Genomic DNA, 15,603 nt, shown 5'->3' on the forward strand with positions numbered 1-15,603 from the left:
GAAAGTTTAAGGGGTATGGGACATCCCTGGTGGTCCAGTGGTTAAGACTCCATGCTTCCAATGCAGGGTGCGTGGGTTCGATCCCTGGTCAGGGAATTAAGATCCCACATGCCATGTGGCCAAAAACTTTAAAAAAATAAAAAAGTTTAAGGGGTGCAACTGTCATTACATGGGGCAACAGGCAGAAACTGGGACGGTTTGGGGCAAAATGGGACTTATGGTTAGCCTACGAATTTAGCTTCTTTTTAGACTGTTCTCTTTGAGGGTCTATTCGGGGTGGAGAGATTGGAATGTGGGACTTGGATGTGCCCTTGGAAGCCAGCCACCAGATTGTCTGATGGGGAAGCCGAGGTACAGAATGAGGAGGAACTAACCCCAGGCCAGAGGCAGCTCCTAACTAACAATCCAAGGCTAAATGCCTTTTGCTGATAGCTTTCTCTATCTTTTATTTTTTTATAAATTTAACCATTTTATTTATTTATTTATTTTTGGCTACTTTGGGTCTTCGTTGCTACATGCGGGCTTCTCATCGCGGTGGCTTCTCTTGTTGCGGAGCATGGGCTCTAGGCGCGCGGGCTTCAGTAGTTGTGGCTCACAAGCTCAGTAGTTGTGGCTGGCGGGCTCCAGAGCGCAGGCTCAGTAGTTGTGGCGCACGGGCTTCGTTGCTCCGTGGCATGTGGGATCTTCCCAGACCAGGGCTCAAACCCGTGTCCCCTGCATTGGCAGGCGGATTCTTAACCACTGTGCCACCAGGGAAGTCCCAATAGTTTTTTTTGTTTTGTTTTTGTTTTTGTTTTAGAGTTTAGGACTTTTAATTTGTCCCAACAAAATCCTTTTATTTAAGGCCATGCAGAGGGCGCTAAGGCATTCATAGGTTAGAAGGCAGCACACAGAAATAAAGACCTGCCAGAAAGATCTGGCTTTAAATCCCACCTTTATTTCTGGCTTTACGACTTTGGGGGCACTCACAGAAGTACTCTGAACCTCAGTTTCTTCATCTATAAAATTGGAAGGATAATAACTACTTCATATGCTTGTACTGAGTACCTATTAGCTCTTCAAAAAATGTTAACCATCATTATTATTCAGGTTGTACATTGACTTTGTTTTTTAAATGTGGTAAAGTATATATAACATGAAACGTAAATGTAACTTACGATTTTAACCATTTTTAAGTGTACAGTTCAGTGGCCTTAAATGCATTCATATTCTTGTGCCACCATCACCACCATCCATCTCCAGAACAGAAAGTTCATACCCATGAAACATTAATTCCCCATTTCTACCCCCTACCCCCGGCCCCCTGTCCCTGGCAACAACCATCCTACTTTCTGTCACTATGAATTTGACTACTTTAGGTACCTGAAGTAAGTGCAATCATACAATATGAATCCTTTAGCGTCTGGCTTATTTCACTTAGCAGGATGCCTTCAAGTTTTATCCAAGTTGTAGCATGTGTGAGAATTTCTTCCCTTTCTTCAGGCTGAACGATATGAGATACACGTACATACCACATTTTGTTTATCCATTCATCCCTCTATAGCTATTTAGGTTGTTTCCACCTTTTGGGTGTTATGAATGATGCTGTTATGAACAGTGGTATTCAAGTCCCTGCTTTAAATTCTTCTGCGGGTATACCCCAAAGTGGATTTACTGGATCCTATGGTTGTACATCACTATTAAGTGATACTTGTATATATAACCTTGGAATGAAAAAAAGGTTCCTGAACCTTTTTGAACCTCACTGGAAATAATAACTCTCTCAGGCCCTGCCATAAATGTAAGTTACCACAGGCATAGTGACAATACATAATAATGTAGGTTAAAAAAATTTAGTTGGTTGCTCCGGGGCTCTGAACAGGTTGGGGTGACCCAGAGCGTTCGTTCTCATCAGGAGGCCTCACGGAGTGCCTCTTGCTCTTGCAAATTCCTCCAGTTCCAGAGATTTCACTTCCCAGCCCGAACTGCCCCTCACTTCCCTTCAGCAGATTGTAATCCTGGAAAGTTGTGTTTAGTAATATTTTAAACGCTCATTATCCAAGGAACCCTGCGGTGGTTCCTTCTGGAAAAGCCAGCCTTTGTTGGTGGAGGAAATAACAAGCTCTAAATTACTTGTAATAAATTAGAGCTTTGATGTAAAAAGTTCTGACCTGCATGGAGGACCTCACAGTTTACAGGAGGCTCTCACCTCTGCTAGTCCAAGTCATCTGGTGTTTATGGGGTGGAGCCATGTAGGGAAGCTTTTACACCGAGGAAGGTGGGCTGGGTATATTGCAGCAGAACACAGGACTTTGGAGGACCACAGTCCTGCCTTCAAATTCCTTCTCTGCTACTAACTCTGCAACCCGAGCTAAGTTACTTCTCTCTGGACCTCAGTTTTCCTGGCTGGAGAATGGAGATGGTACTCATCTCATGGGACTGTTGAAAAGATTAAATAAGATAATGGGCTTAGCACCCGGTAGGGGCTCCAAGGAGCCCATCTCTGCTAAAGCATGAGCACTCCACTCATATGAAATCTCAGAAATCATGTTCTAGAAACTTGTGGTTGTCAGGGGGGTGGGGTGGGGGAGGGATGGATGGGGAGTTTGGGATTAGGAGATGCAAACTATTACATAGAGAGTGGATAAACAGCAAGGTTCTACTGTGTAGCACGGGGAACTCTATTCAATATCCTGGGATAAACCATCATGGAAAAGAATAGGAAAAAGAATGTATATATATATATATATATATATATATGTGTGTGTGTATGTATAACGGAATCACTTTGCTGTACAGCAGAAATTAACATAACATTGTAAATCAACTATACTTCAATTAAAAAACCCACTAGTTTCGGGTTTCCCTGGTGGCACAGTGGTTGAGAGTCCACCTGCCGATGCAGGGGACACGGGTTCGTGCCCCGGTCTGGGAAGATCCCATACGTCTTGGAGCGTCTGGGCCCGTGAGCCATGGCCGCTAAGCCTGCGCATCCGGAGCCTGTGCTCCGCAGCGGGAGAGGCCACAACAGTGAGAGGCCCACGTACCGCAAAAAAAAAAAAAAAAAAAAAACCCACTAGTTTCAAAAATAAGAAAAAAAGAAATCAAGTTCTACAAGTGATCGTTTTTGTGAGAGTTTCAGCAGATAAAGTTGGTTTTCCTGCAGAAACATCAGTAATAAAGGTCTTTTCACAATCCTACATTTATAGCCTTCAAACCACCTCCCTAAAGCAATCCCTGTGTCCAATTACATTCGGCTCTCACCAGCCAGAGACTTCATTTTACTGTCACCTCAGAGTGCCCTTATGCCTTTATCACCTGCTCTTTATAACAAGAAAGTCAAGCAACAAGATTTTAAAAAAGGGAAACTGTGATCAGCATCATGCAATCTGTGTTTCGTAAGCAAAGGCTTAATAAATGACCCCCAAGATAAAAACCGGAGGTGGTTTTCTATAACAGGGGGCTGTACCTGCTCCAATCAGGGCAAAGGCAACCTCGCTGCCGTCTGTTTAACGCTTATGCAACCTTTACATTCTTCACATTCTCCCAGCCCTCCAGATAGGCAGTGTCCTACCATTGTCCCCATTTAGTCCAAAAAACTGAGTTCCAGAGAGGTGAGGTCAGTGGCCCCAGGAGACTCAGCTGGTAGGTGGATGAGACGGTGACTCCTCTCTCCACAGCGCGTCTGTAGGCCCCAGAGCTGGGGGTGTTCCTACCAGGCGGCCCCTCTTTCCTGCCCCTCTGTCCAGGGCCACTCTAGCAGCTTCCAGTGGGGGACCAGGCGGTGACAGGCTGAGGGTGGAGGGACCCCTCCCGGGGGCTGGAGGCTAAGGGCTGGGCCGGGAGGGCTCCTCCAGGAAGAGACCCCTATTTGTGGAACCAAGCAGATCCTGAGTTCGTCAGCAAGTCATAACCGTCCTTCTGGATGTTCCAGGGGGCCGATTGTGCAGCACCTGAGGAGATAGCCAGCCTGCCTACAGGCCTGAATGGAATTCCTCGGTGTGGGAAATAGCCTGGAGATCAAAGCACCCTTATCTCTGGCGAGACAGCTGAGATTTCCAGGGTTCCTGCCCCTTTCCTCTGGGCTTGGCTTGCCCTACCCTCTGCTCCCCCCGGACCACCATCTGGGCGCAGAAGCCTGGAGGGGGCGGGGCTCATAGACCAGCTGGTCCTCCACCCCGGCACATACTTGGTATCCCCTCCACACTTGCTGAATAAAGGACGGGTAGCCCTCTGAGCCTCAGCGTTCCCATCTGTGAAACGGGGATAATAATAGTACTTAATTCAGTTCCACTCTGTGTATCGAGTGGGCGAAATCAGCAAGCAGCCTGGGAATACGGAGACCATCCAGCGGGTTAGTAGCTATGATTATTTTGGGGCTGTGGTTAGTGAAGCAGAGAGACCTCTGTCTTCAGGCAGTACCGGGAAGGCCTCCTGTCTCAGTGAGCCGGGGACTGGGCCTCCGAGGAAGATGGCCTGGGACCATCGAGAAGAGGAAACAGACGGCAGCCCAGGTGGCGGAACCACGCGGGCAGAGGTGTCCGCGTGCGCTGAGCTCGTCCCGGCTCCGCAGGCAGATCAGGCGGGCTCAGCCCACGCCCGCCCCCCACCCCCCGGCCCCTGGGCCGCACCTCCTGGCGCTCGGTTTGCGTCACGGGAGTGAAAGTGTACACACTCGTCTGGTCCTCCTCAAACTTCCTGTGACAGAGAGGCCAGGACAGGAGGAGAGCCGCGCTGCCGGTGCTTACCGTGCCTGTGAATCTTCCCGGGCTCTGGTGAAGACGCACATCTGACGCTGCAGGTCTGGGGTGGGCCTGAGACTCTGCAGGTCTCACAGCTGCCACGGGTGCCGAGGCCTCTGGCCCTGGTTCACGGACCACACTTTGAGTAGCTGGGCTGGGGAGGCCCCTAGTAAGATTCCTGGAGCTCCTGGCTCCCGGGAGGACCCACGGCTGGGGGGAAAGTGACTCTTGGCTCCCTCGTGTCTGTAAGCACAGCTGTGTGTGTGTGTGTGTGTGTGTGTGTGTGTGTGTGTGTGCTGTCTATTCCCCATCTATCTCTCTGAGCCCACTCCTGTGTGTCTGGGTGTCTGTCTCTCTGGCTCCAGCTATGTGGGTCTCTCACCGGGGTCTCCACCTGATTGCAGGGTGCTCAAGCCTCAAATGCTGTCTGTCCGTGAATCTGCCCGTCACAGAGCTCTTCTGGGTTCTCGCTGATGATGGGGGTGTCACGTGGTGGGAGAGGAGCCGAGTGCTAACAACTGGCTGACAGCTGGTCACAGCTGGTGACAGCTTGGGCAGGCCCCGGCGTGGGAAAACACAATGCAGGCGGCAGCAGCTGGGAAGAGACCACACTCAGAAGACGGGCCCACGGAGTGCCACACAGCGTGCCAAGGGCAGAGCCCAAGCCCTCACGCCTGCCAGCCAGTGTCCCAAGGAATGAGGCCACCACACAGGAGGGCCCTGGGGCTGCCCCGCTCCCGCCGTTCCCGCAGCCCTGCTCAGGGGGGCTGCTGTCCTGTCCTGGGCCTCACGCAGATGCTCCGGCTCCAGTTCAAGCCGAATGTGGATTTCGTTGGGTGGGTTCATGAAGGGTAAGGAGGAGACATCTGTGTATCTCCACGAGGATGCTGTCTTGGAAGCTCTGTGTGTGTGTTTGAGCGTGCAGGCTCTGGGGGTGGGGCGTGCTGAGGAGAGGGGTGATTATGTCAGAGAGCTGACATTTCTAGAAAGCTAAGGGTCTATCATGACAATCAAATGGGTGAATACAGAGTTGGTAAACAAGAGATAGCGTGAAATATAAACGCTGGTTATTGTCATCATTATCATTATTGCCTCTTTAAACATTAAAATTTTATTCTTTCCAGGGAATTCCCTGGTGGATCAGTGGTTAGGACTCGTCGCTTTCACTGCCGTGGCCCCAGCTTCAATTCCTGGTTGGGGAACTAAGATCCTACAAGCTGCGAGGCCAAAGAAAATGTTTTTATCCTATTCATTTTGAACGGAGACGATTCTAAAATATGCTACAAATGCCCTGCTTTCTTTTTATTTATTTATTCGTTTGTTTATTTGTTTGTTTGTTTTGGCTGCGTTAGGTCTTCATTGCTGCACGCAGGCTTTCTCCACCTGTGGCGAGTCGGGGCTACTTGTTGCAGTGCACGGGCTTCAGTAGTTGTGGCTTGTGGGCTCAGCAGTTGTGGCTCACAGGCTCTAGAGCGCAGGCTCAGTAGTTGCGGTGCACGGGCTTAGTTGCTCTGCAGCATGTGGGATCCTCCCAGACCAGGCCTCGAACCCGTGTCCCCTGCATTGGCAGGTGGACTCCCAACCACTGCACCACCAGGGAAGCCCCTGCGCTGCTGTCTTAATCCAGCGACACTGAGCTAATTAAACCAAGAGCAGGCGCTGCTGCTGGAAGAAGCAAGGCACAGAGGGATCTGGGCTGCTGGCACCCACCACCCTGCCTTGAAGTTCCCAGGGTCCCTCCCTTACTCCAGACTGTCTGCCAAGATTGGCTGTGACCTCCCCCAGTCACCCCCGCTTAGTTTGCTACTGCTCACAGCTCAGCTAGAGAGAACCAGGGCTGCCAGACCTGGATGCAAAGTGAGAGGTAGTGGGCATCCAGGCCTAGGAGGCTTTTGGAGCAATAAAGGATATGGCAACTGGGTGTCCACTTGGTGACCATGACTTTGATTGTTCAGAAGCTCCTTATTTCTTATTTACCTACTTTTGGCTGATAGTGTGTGTGTGTGTGTATGTGTGTGTGTGTGTGAGAGAGAGAGAGAGAGAAGGACAGAGACAGACAGAGACAGAAAGACAGAGAGAGGGTCACAGGGCCACTCCCAGTAACTGAGAACATCATGATACCCTATACCAGCAACCCAGCCTGATGTTGGAGTTTATTTCCCAGCCAAAGGCTGTCCTGTGTGAGATCTGACTTAACATCGTCAGAGATTTATCGTCCAACTCCTGCCAAGGACCTGAGTGATGTACGTGCTCACACCATCCCTCCCTCATGCTCTGGTCTCTCGGACACAGCTGGTGCTGGAAACTGAGACCAAGGAGGTATTAGGCAAACTCTTGAGAATTATCCTAATGTGCTTAAGCCCCGCAGTGGCTCCCCACAGCCTTTAGAGGAAAATCCAAACAGCCTTCCGTGCCCAGCCCCTTCTCGCCTCTCCAGCTCCCAGCCCTGCCCTGGGGAACCAGACCCCTCCACCCTGGTCGTCTTCCATTTCCCCAACATTCCAAGCTCTTGCCACTCACAAGGTCTTTGCCTTTGAGGTCCCACGACCTGGAATGTTCTTCACGCCCAGCCCCACCCTTCCCAAGGCTCACCTATCTCTGTGTTGCTCCCTCAGAGAGGCCTTTGCTGACCATCCTATTCAAGCAGGTCTCCCAGTGCTATTCACCACCTTCCCTCTATGTATTTCCTGCTGTAGTGTTTATCACAGTGTGGAATAACTTTGTGTCCCTTTTTATTTGTAACCTACTCCCATTCACTCTCAACTGAACTGTAAGCCCCATGAGGGCAGTGCTGAGTCTGATTGGCTGACTATCTCATCTGCAGCCTCTCTGACCCATTAGGCATTTAATAAATATTTGTTGACTGAACGAATGATTTAAAAACATTGCACATCTAGGAGTCCTGGCCTCAAAGTCCACCTACTTACATAACAGGCCCTGGGTGGATACTTTACATGTATTATCTCACTTAATGAGGTAACGTTAGGTTAGTATTTCACAGCTTACGAATCATTTTCACACATGATATTGTAAAATCCTCATTACAAACCTCCCAGCCAGGAAGTCTCAGCTTTACCCATGAGAAAACCGAGCAAGCAAGGGGGCGCTGCCTTCGTTCCCAAAGCCTAGAAACAGTGGAACCTGCCCCAGGCACAGAGGATTCTGTGCTGTGGCCCCCCAGCCCCTCGGCAGATCTGATGACAGACAGGCTCACATAGGATTTCACATCCTTTAGACCAGGGGAGCGGAGCTGACAATTTAATATCATTTTGCACTTTGCAGCTGGTGTGAAAACAGACTTTCTGCTCTGGTAGGTTTCTGTGATCTCCTCTCGCAATCACCCTGTGGTCCCCCAGGTGGCTTCTCCTGTACCTGTGGGTAGTGCAGCCATTCCAGATCAATCCCCAAATCAAATCACGATGAAGTCCCATCCAGCTGGAGAGCCAGCCTGTCGTTCTCACACAGTGTGGTTTCCAGAAGGCACACGCAGTGCTCTGGGGCTCTCGTGAACGCATTGGAGTCAGCACAACTCTCTGGTCAAGTGAAAAGAGTGAGGACACGTCCTTTCCCCTGCGTGGACTTCAGTTTTGTGCTCTGTGGAACGAGAGCAATACTAGCTGCCCTGCCTGCCCCCTTGTTATTGGGAGAGTAAGAGCTGTGCACATCACCTGGTGCTGGCTGATGCGGGAACCCACCAGGAAAACCCACTCTTCTCTTGGGCTTCAAGTTTTGAATGTGTCTCTATTGGAAAATCCACGCCTATGACTTTGGGTAAAGCTAGGTCCTGTAACAAATAAACCAAACCATGTACAATGGCTCATATCAGGTAGGAGTGTTTTAGAGACCTTGCTCATCCCTGGACAGGAAGTACTGGACAATCCCTCTCTACCTCCATTTGCAAATGGAGGGGGATCACGTGGAAATGCTCTACCCAACCTTGGTCCCCCAGTGGAATAAATCTATCTTCGGGGTGATTTAGCTTTGAATTCTGGGCTCCAGCTGCATAATTTCACATCACGTGGCTACACGCTAATTTATTGAACCATCTCTGTAGGTTGATTCTGGTTTTGTTGTCATTGACATCATTTTAAACAAGTTATGTTGTGAATATGGCTTTAAAATGCATTTTATGTTATTTTAGTGGAGTCTTGAGATGGAGAGGATTTAAACACGTGTGACTCATCTGAGTTTTGACCCAGAACTCTGCAGGTTTCTATATATACCTTTTGCTATAGAAAACTTCAAACGCTGCCATCCCACCATCCGTAATCTAGCGTCAATATTATCAGCATTTTTCTAATCTTCTCTCATCTGTCTAGACTTTTTAAAAAAATTTATTGAAGTATAGTTGATTGACAATGTTGTATTAATTTCTGCTCTACAGCAAAGTGACTCAGTTATACATATATATTCTTTTTCATTTTTTTCCCTTATGGTTTATTACAGGATATTGAGTATAGTTCCCTGTGCTACACAGTAGGACCTTGTTATTTATCCATTCTATATATAATAGTGTGCATCTGCCGTCTAGACTTTTATTTTTTAACTTGCTAGAGTGTTTTGAAGTTCTAAGCATCATATACTTTGACATGAATAAGGTAATATTAAAAATGTGTAAGTTTAGAATTAGATACTCTATTCCCATGACTTAAAGTGCAAATTTTTCACCTACCTACTTCTTTTCTCAGAGGCAACCAATGTTATCTGGCTCTTGTACATCCCATCCAGGTATATTATGCATTTTCTTACTTTTTTACCCAAATGGCAGCATGTTATAAACACTGTTCTGAACCTCTTTTTTCCCACCAGCGATTTTCCCATATTTGTTCATAAAAAGCTTCCTCATTCTTTTTAAATGACTGCACACTATTTCATTAAAAGTGTATATTGTAATTTATTTAATCAGTTTCTTCTTAGGTCATTTTTCCTTTCTTGCTGTTACAAACAACACCACAGTATATAGTGTTGTCCATATCACACCCGTATCATTATTTTTGAAGTCCCCTGCATGTTCATCCTACAATCTCATCCCTTTTCTTTCCAGAGTTTTCTACCACCCTACATTTCAGTTTCATTATTTTCTTGCTTTTCTTTAGAGCTTTGCCACATGTATTTGTATCCTTACATAATACGTTATTTAGATTTGCATGATTTTGAACTTTATGTAAACAGAACCACAGTCTATGCATTCCTCTGCAATTTGCTTCATTTCTTCGATATTAAGTTCTTGAAATTTATTTGGGGTGGGAGCAGAGGGATAAATTGGGAATTTGGGATTAACAGATATATGCTACTATACATAAAATAGATAAACAGCAAGGGACCTACTGTATAGCATAGGGAACTATAGTCAATATCTTGTAATAACCTGTAATAGAAAGGAATCTGAAAAAAATATATATATATAAAATTGAATCACTTTTCTGTACACCAGAATCATTGTAAATCAACTATACTTCAATTTTTTTGATTTTTATTTATTTATTTATTTATTACATCCTTATTGGAGTATAATTGCTTTACAATGTTGTGTTAATTTCTGCTGTACAACAGAGTGAATCAGCTATATGTAGACATATATCCCCATATCCCCTCCCTCTTGAGTCTCCCTCCCACCCTCCCTATCCCACCCCTCTAAGTTATCACAAAGCGTCGAGCTGATCTCCCTGAGCTATGCAGCAGCTTCCCACTAGCCATCCATTTTACATTTGGTAGTGTATATATGTCAATGCTACTCTCCCACTTCGTCCCAGCTTCTCCTCCCCCCACTGTGTCCTCAAGTCCGTTCTCTACATCTGCATCTTTATTCCTGCCCTGCCACTAGGTTCATCAGTACCATTTTTTAGATTCCATGTATAGGCATTAGCATACGGTATTTGTTTTTCTCTTTCTGACTTACTTCACTCTGTATGACAGACTCTAGGTCCACCCACCCCATTACAAATAACTCAGTTTTGTTCCTTTTTATGGCTGAGTAATATTCCATTGTATATATGTACCACATCTTCTTTATCCATTCATCTGTTGATGGACATTTAGGTTGCTTCCATGTCCTGGCTATTGTAAATGACTATACTTCAATTTTCTAAAAAAAAGAAATTTATCCATGATCTTTCATGCAGCTGCAATGCATTCATTTTCCTTTCTGTATGATATTCTGTTATACTAGTATATCATACATTTAATTATTCATTATTGGTGAACTTTTGGACCGTTTCCAGTTTTGCTATTATAAACAGTGCTACCCTGAACATTTTTTAAGCATCTTTTCATAAGCACAGGTGGAAAAGTTTTTCTAGGGTATTCACTACAGAGTACAATTGTCAGAATCCATACAGATATTTATCATAGGATGCCAAATTATTTTCCAAAGGGATTATATCAATTCATACTCCCACCATCAGTGTATAAATATTCTGGCTCCTCCAACCTCACCAAAAGTTGATATTTTCAGACTTTTTCATTGTCACCCCTCTGGCAGATGTAAAATATATTTCATTACGACTTAAAATTGCATTTTCCTAATTAGTAATTAAGTTGAGCACCTTAATTAGCATAAGGTGCTTTTCATGTCTTTATTTACTTTTTTAATCTTAAAAAAGTATTTATTTATTTATTTGGCTGTGCTGGGTCTTCATTGCGGCATGCGGCATCTTTAGTTGTGGCATGTGGGATCTAGTTCCCTGACCAGGGATCGAACCCAGGCCCCCTGCATTGGGAGCGCAGAGTCTTTTTTTTTTTTTTTTTTTTTTTTTGCGGTACGCAGGCCTCTCACTGTTGTGGCTTCTCCCGCTGCGGAGCACAGGCTCCGGACGCGCAGGCTCAGCGGACATGGCTCACGGGCCCAGCCGCTCCGCGGCATGTGGGATCTTCCCGGACCGGGGCACAAACCCGTGTCCCCTGCATCGGCAGGCAGACTCTCAACCACTGTGCCACCAGGGAAGCCCCTGGAGCGCAGAGTCTTAACCACTGACCACTAGGGAAGTCCCATGTCTTTATTGATTATAAAAGATTCTTGCTAGGTAAAGTGTTTCTTCAAGGCTTTTGCCAAATTTTCCATGAGGTTTGTTTTATTATGTGAGTAATACTTAATGCTTTGTCCATTACATGTATCAGAAGTAAATTCTCCAAGTTTTGGGGCATTTTTATCCCCAGTCTGTGAAAGTCTTTGCATTCTCTTTATAGTGTCTTTCAAATAGGTGTTTTACATTTTAATGTAGTCAACTTTCTTTACCTTTTTCTCTATGATTTGGGCATTTTGTTATTTGTACCTCTGTGACCTAAGTTTAAGAAATTCTTTCCTTTCCTGAAATCAAAAACACATTTTCATATATTTCATTCTAAGTATTTTATAGTTTGATCACTTGTGTTTACATCTTTAATTCACTTGGAGTTGATTTTCATGTATGGTGTGAGGTAGGAATCGAATACCATGTTTGCCATATGGATAACCAATAGTGCCAACACCATTTATTAAAATCCCATCCTTTTTCCTCTGATTTGCAATGCCTGCTCAGTCATAAATCCAGGTCCACGTGTATGGGGGTCTGGTCCTGGCTCACCAGTCTGCCCTTGTTTATCTGCTCAGTAGTTAATCTGACTGTCTCTCAACTGATACTACACCGTCTTCAACGTCTTGGCTTTGTAACACTTCTTGATGATGTCTGATTAAGATTTGCCAAGTCCATCACTTTGTTCAACATCTTCCTAACACTACAGGCTATTCTTGGCCTGTGCTTTTGCACATACATTTTAGAATCAAATACTATTCTAAAAAGAGGGTAGTTTCTACTTCTCAGGATATTGTGAAGATTTAATCAAATAATACGTGCAGAGTGTCTACTATAATTAATAGGTCCTAGGTAAGTGATGGGGGAAATAAGCTGGCAGAGTCACCTTGGGAAAGTATTCTTGCTGTCGGGGTCTGCTGTCTGTCATGACGTCAGTGATAGGTGATGCAGTGTGACAGTCTCACTCTGCCCAGCACACCATAGAGCTATTGTGGGAGCAGGAGTGAGAGAAGAGATGTGAGAACACTCTGCCAACGGCTAGTTGGCTGAAACTTTGTATCCCTTCCACGGGGATTATCAACTGGTTATTGACAAGACTACAGTGTCCTTGGATGAGCAATAACTGATGCTGAAGTCGTCACCAAATACTGGGCAAACTTATGGATTTTAACAATCTCATTCCTTTTAAGAAGCATTGTATTGTTTCACTGATACCATGAAGGTCTTTACATGGATGTGTTTTTTTGTTCTGATGGCACACACGTGCTTAGCTCAGTAAAGGGGTTTTGCCAGGGGTTTTTCCTGGGCACTCAGCTGTGAGAAAAGAAACTTTGGTACCAGAAAAATGAGATATTATGGTACGGTTGACTTTGCTTCTGCAGGCGAGCAAAACTTCCCTTCTAGTCTCTTAGGTTCTGTGACTGGGTCTAAGAATGAAATGGACATTAGACAGCTTAGCAGGAGAAAAGTATACAAATTTTACTTCATATTTATATAGTTACACAGGAGTCTTCAAAAGGAAAATGAAGACCTGAAGAAGGTGTTAGGCCCAAAAGCTTATATACTTTTTACACAAGGGACAATAAATTGTGGGAATGTGACAGGACAAAAGGGCTCGGGCTGGAGGCAGTAAATTTTGTGACAGTGACCAGGAAATATACGCGGGAAACCAGTAGACCCAATGGGCTATTTCAGAAGGTTTGTTTGTACAGGTCCATTCGGGCATCAACTACGGTCTCCAGTGATAAGAAAGTTCTTCTTTTCCTGGTACCTTTCTCACGGGAAATTGTAGACCCTGCTTTTAGGTAGAGAAAACCTGCTGCTTCTCAAGTGCCTTCAGGTCAACATAATCTTCTGCCAAAGCCACATATTCGGGGTGGCACGTTTGTGTCCCTTCACTCCCAACTCCCAGTTGCCCTTAAAGTGCTTCCAAGCTTGAGCAGCAGCCTGTGGTCCCATCGCTTGCCATGGGGCACCTGCCCAGCGCCTGGACTGTCCCCTGTGCTGGGCAGCAGCCTGGCCTTTGCTCCTGGCCTGCAGAGCCCATTGAGGACATGGCCGGGCTCACGTCTCCCACAGCAGCCCAGCTAGGCTTGGGGCAACCCTGAAGGAAGAATGCTGGGCTGAGAACTTGGATTCACAACCTGACTCAGACCCTCCTGGGCTCTGTGACCAGACGCCTACAATTCCTACGTCCTGCAATTTCCCTAATGAAATGTGGGCATCACGTTACTTGCCTTCTGGGAGGATGAGTGCCGGGCACTGAACACAGAGCCTGGTAGGCACTAGGTGGTCGTTTTGGCCACACACACTCAGTAAATGGTGATTGGGGAGCTGGTGGAGGGGAAAGTGTAGGGTGTGTCCGCGGTGGTTAGTTGTCTGGGTGGTATGAACTTTGGGAAAGTCATGTGTAAGGGGCGATGGAAGAGGAAGCAGGAAGGGTATTAGCATCAAATCTGGGGAGCTTTAAAGGTCAGGTTTACAGATTTGAACTTTATTCTCGTGGTGTTGGACTCAATTTAATTCCCTTTACTAACACTTTCCTTCCTAGCCAAGACCCTCCGCTACAGGTGCCTACAGCCTGGTCCAAGGGTCTCAGGAGTTTCCTCCAGCTCTGTCTGCCACTCCTGGCCCTTCCAGCTTCTCCTGGAGTTTTACCAGTTCCTATCTTACTGCTTTCTACCTAGAGGATCCTTCAAGTAAACTCCCCACTGCTCGTTCTGCCTGGCTTTCCATTTTCATCACCCTTGAGTTATTCTCTCAGTTCTTATCACTGAAGCCACAGGCATGTTGTGCTCTGTCCAAATGCACTCTGTCTCCTAGGACCCAGCCACCCTACAGCCGGGGATCTTTCCGGTCTGGGAGGGGAGGTGGGGCGTTGGCACTGGGGAGCTGGTGAAGAATTCTCAAAGAAGTAAATGACCCAGTCAGACCTGGGCCATTGCCTGGGGGAAGTCAGAGGAGTGACTAGTCTATCTGGTCCCTAGGAAGAAATCAATCAGCTGTATTGATTGGAACAGGGGTGGGGAGGGGGCTCTGAGGAAGGTCCATTGTGTGTGTGACACGTGCAGTACGTATAGGCTGAAACACCGCAGCCGTCGAGCACGGTGGGAGAGGAATGGCTTGTCTAGCCTGGCCCTCTGGTTACTAGAATCGTAACTGCTGGTATTCAGGGGTGCACCTGGCCCAGATATCTTAACATCTGGAGACAGAGGCCTTGGAGGGCGTGTGACGAGGGCAAGGCCCTGAACTTGCGCTTCATGGAATGTCTGTACCTAAAGAGGTTCTTCAACTCAGAAGTTTGTAAATGTGACCAAGAAGGTCTTAGCTATGCTCTTGTATGAAATCAGTCTGGAGAGACTGATACCTGGATGAAAGGCATTGGGCAGGAGGCTCGGAAGAGTGAGAGGTAAAACAGCATTAGCATTAATGGAGAGGGCTCTGGAGGGGCTAATATATTATTCATTAACTAGCCAGTTACCACAGAGACTCTGTAGCATGGAGGTTAAGAGGTTTTGGTGTGAGACTGTCCTGTATGAATCTGTGAGGAACTAGCTCTTTGACCCGGAGAAAGCTGCTTAAACTTTTTCTCAGTTTTGTTTAAGCTGTGGAATATAACAAACACAAATAGAAAAGAAAAAAAAAAGAAGTCTTTCGATGTATAGGGAAATAAACATGTTTCGAGTGAACGCCTGTGTACCCATCACCCAGGTCAGGAACTAGAACGCCGGCATCACCCCAGCTCCGTCCTCCCACGCCCCACACCACATGTTCCCTCCCAGCTCACGCTCCCTTCCCTAAGCCCCTGAAAATAACAGCTTTTCTGAATTTTATGGTAAACACTTCCCTGTTTCTTCCGTTTTACCACCTAT

This window comes from Hyperoodon ampullatus (genome assembly GCF_949752795.1).
Source record: "Hyperoodon ampullatus genome assembly, chromosome: 15".
Classification (NCBI taxonomy): Eukaryota; Metazoa; Chordata; class Mammalia; order Artiodactyla; family Ziphiidae; genus Hyperoodon; species Hyperoodon ampullatus.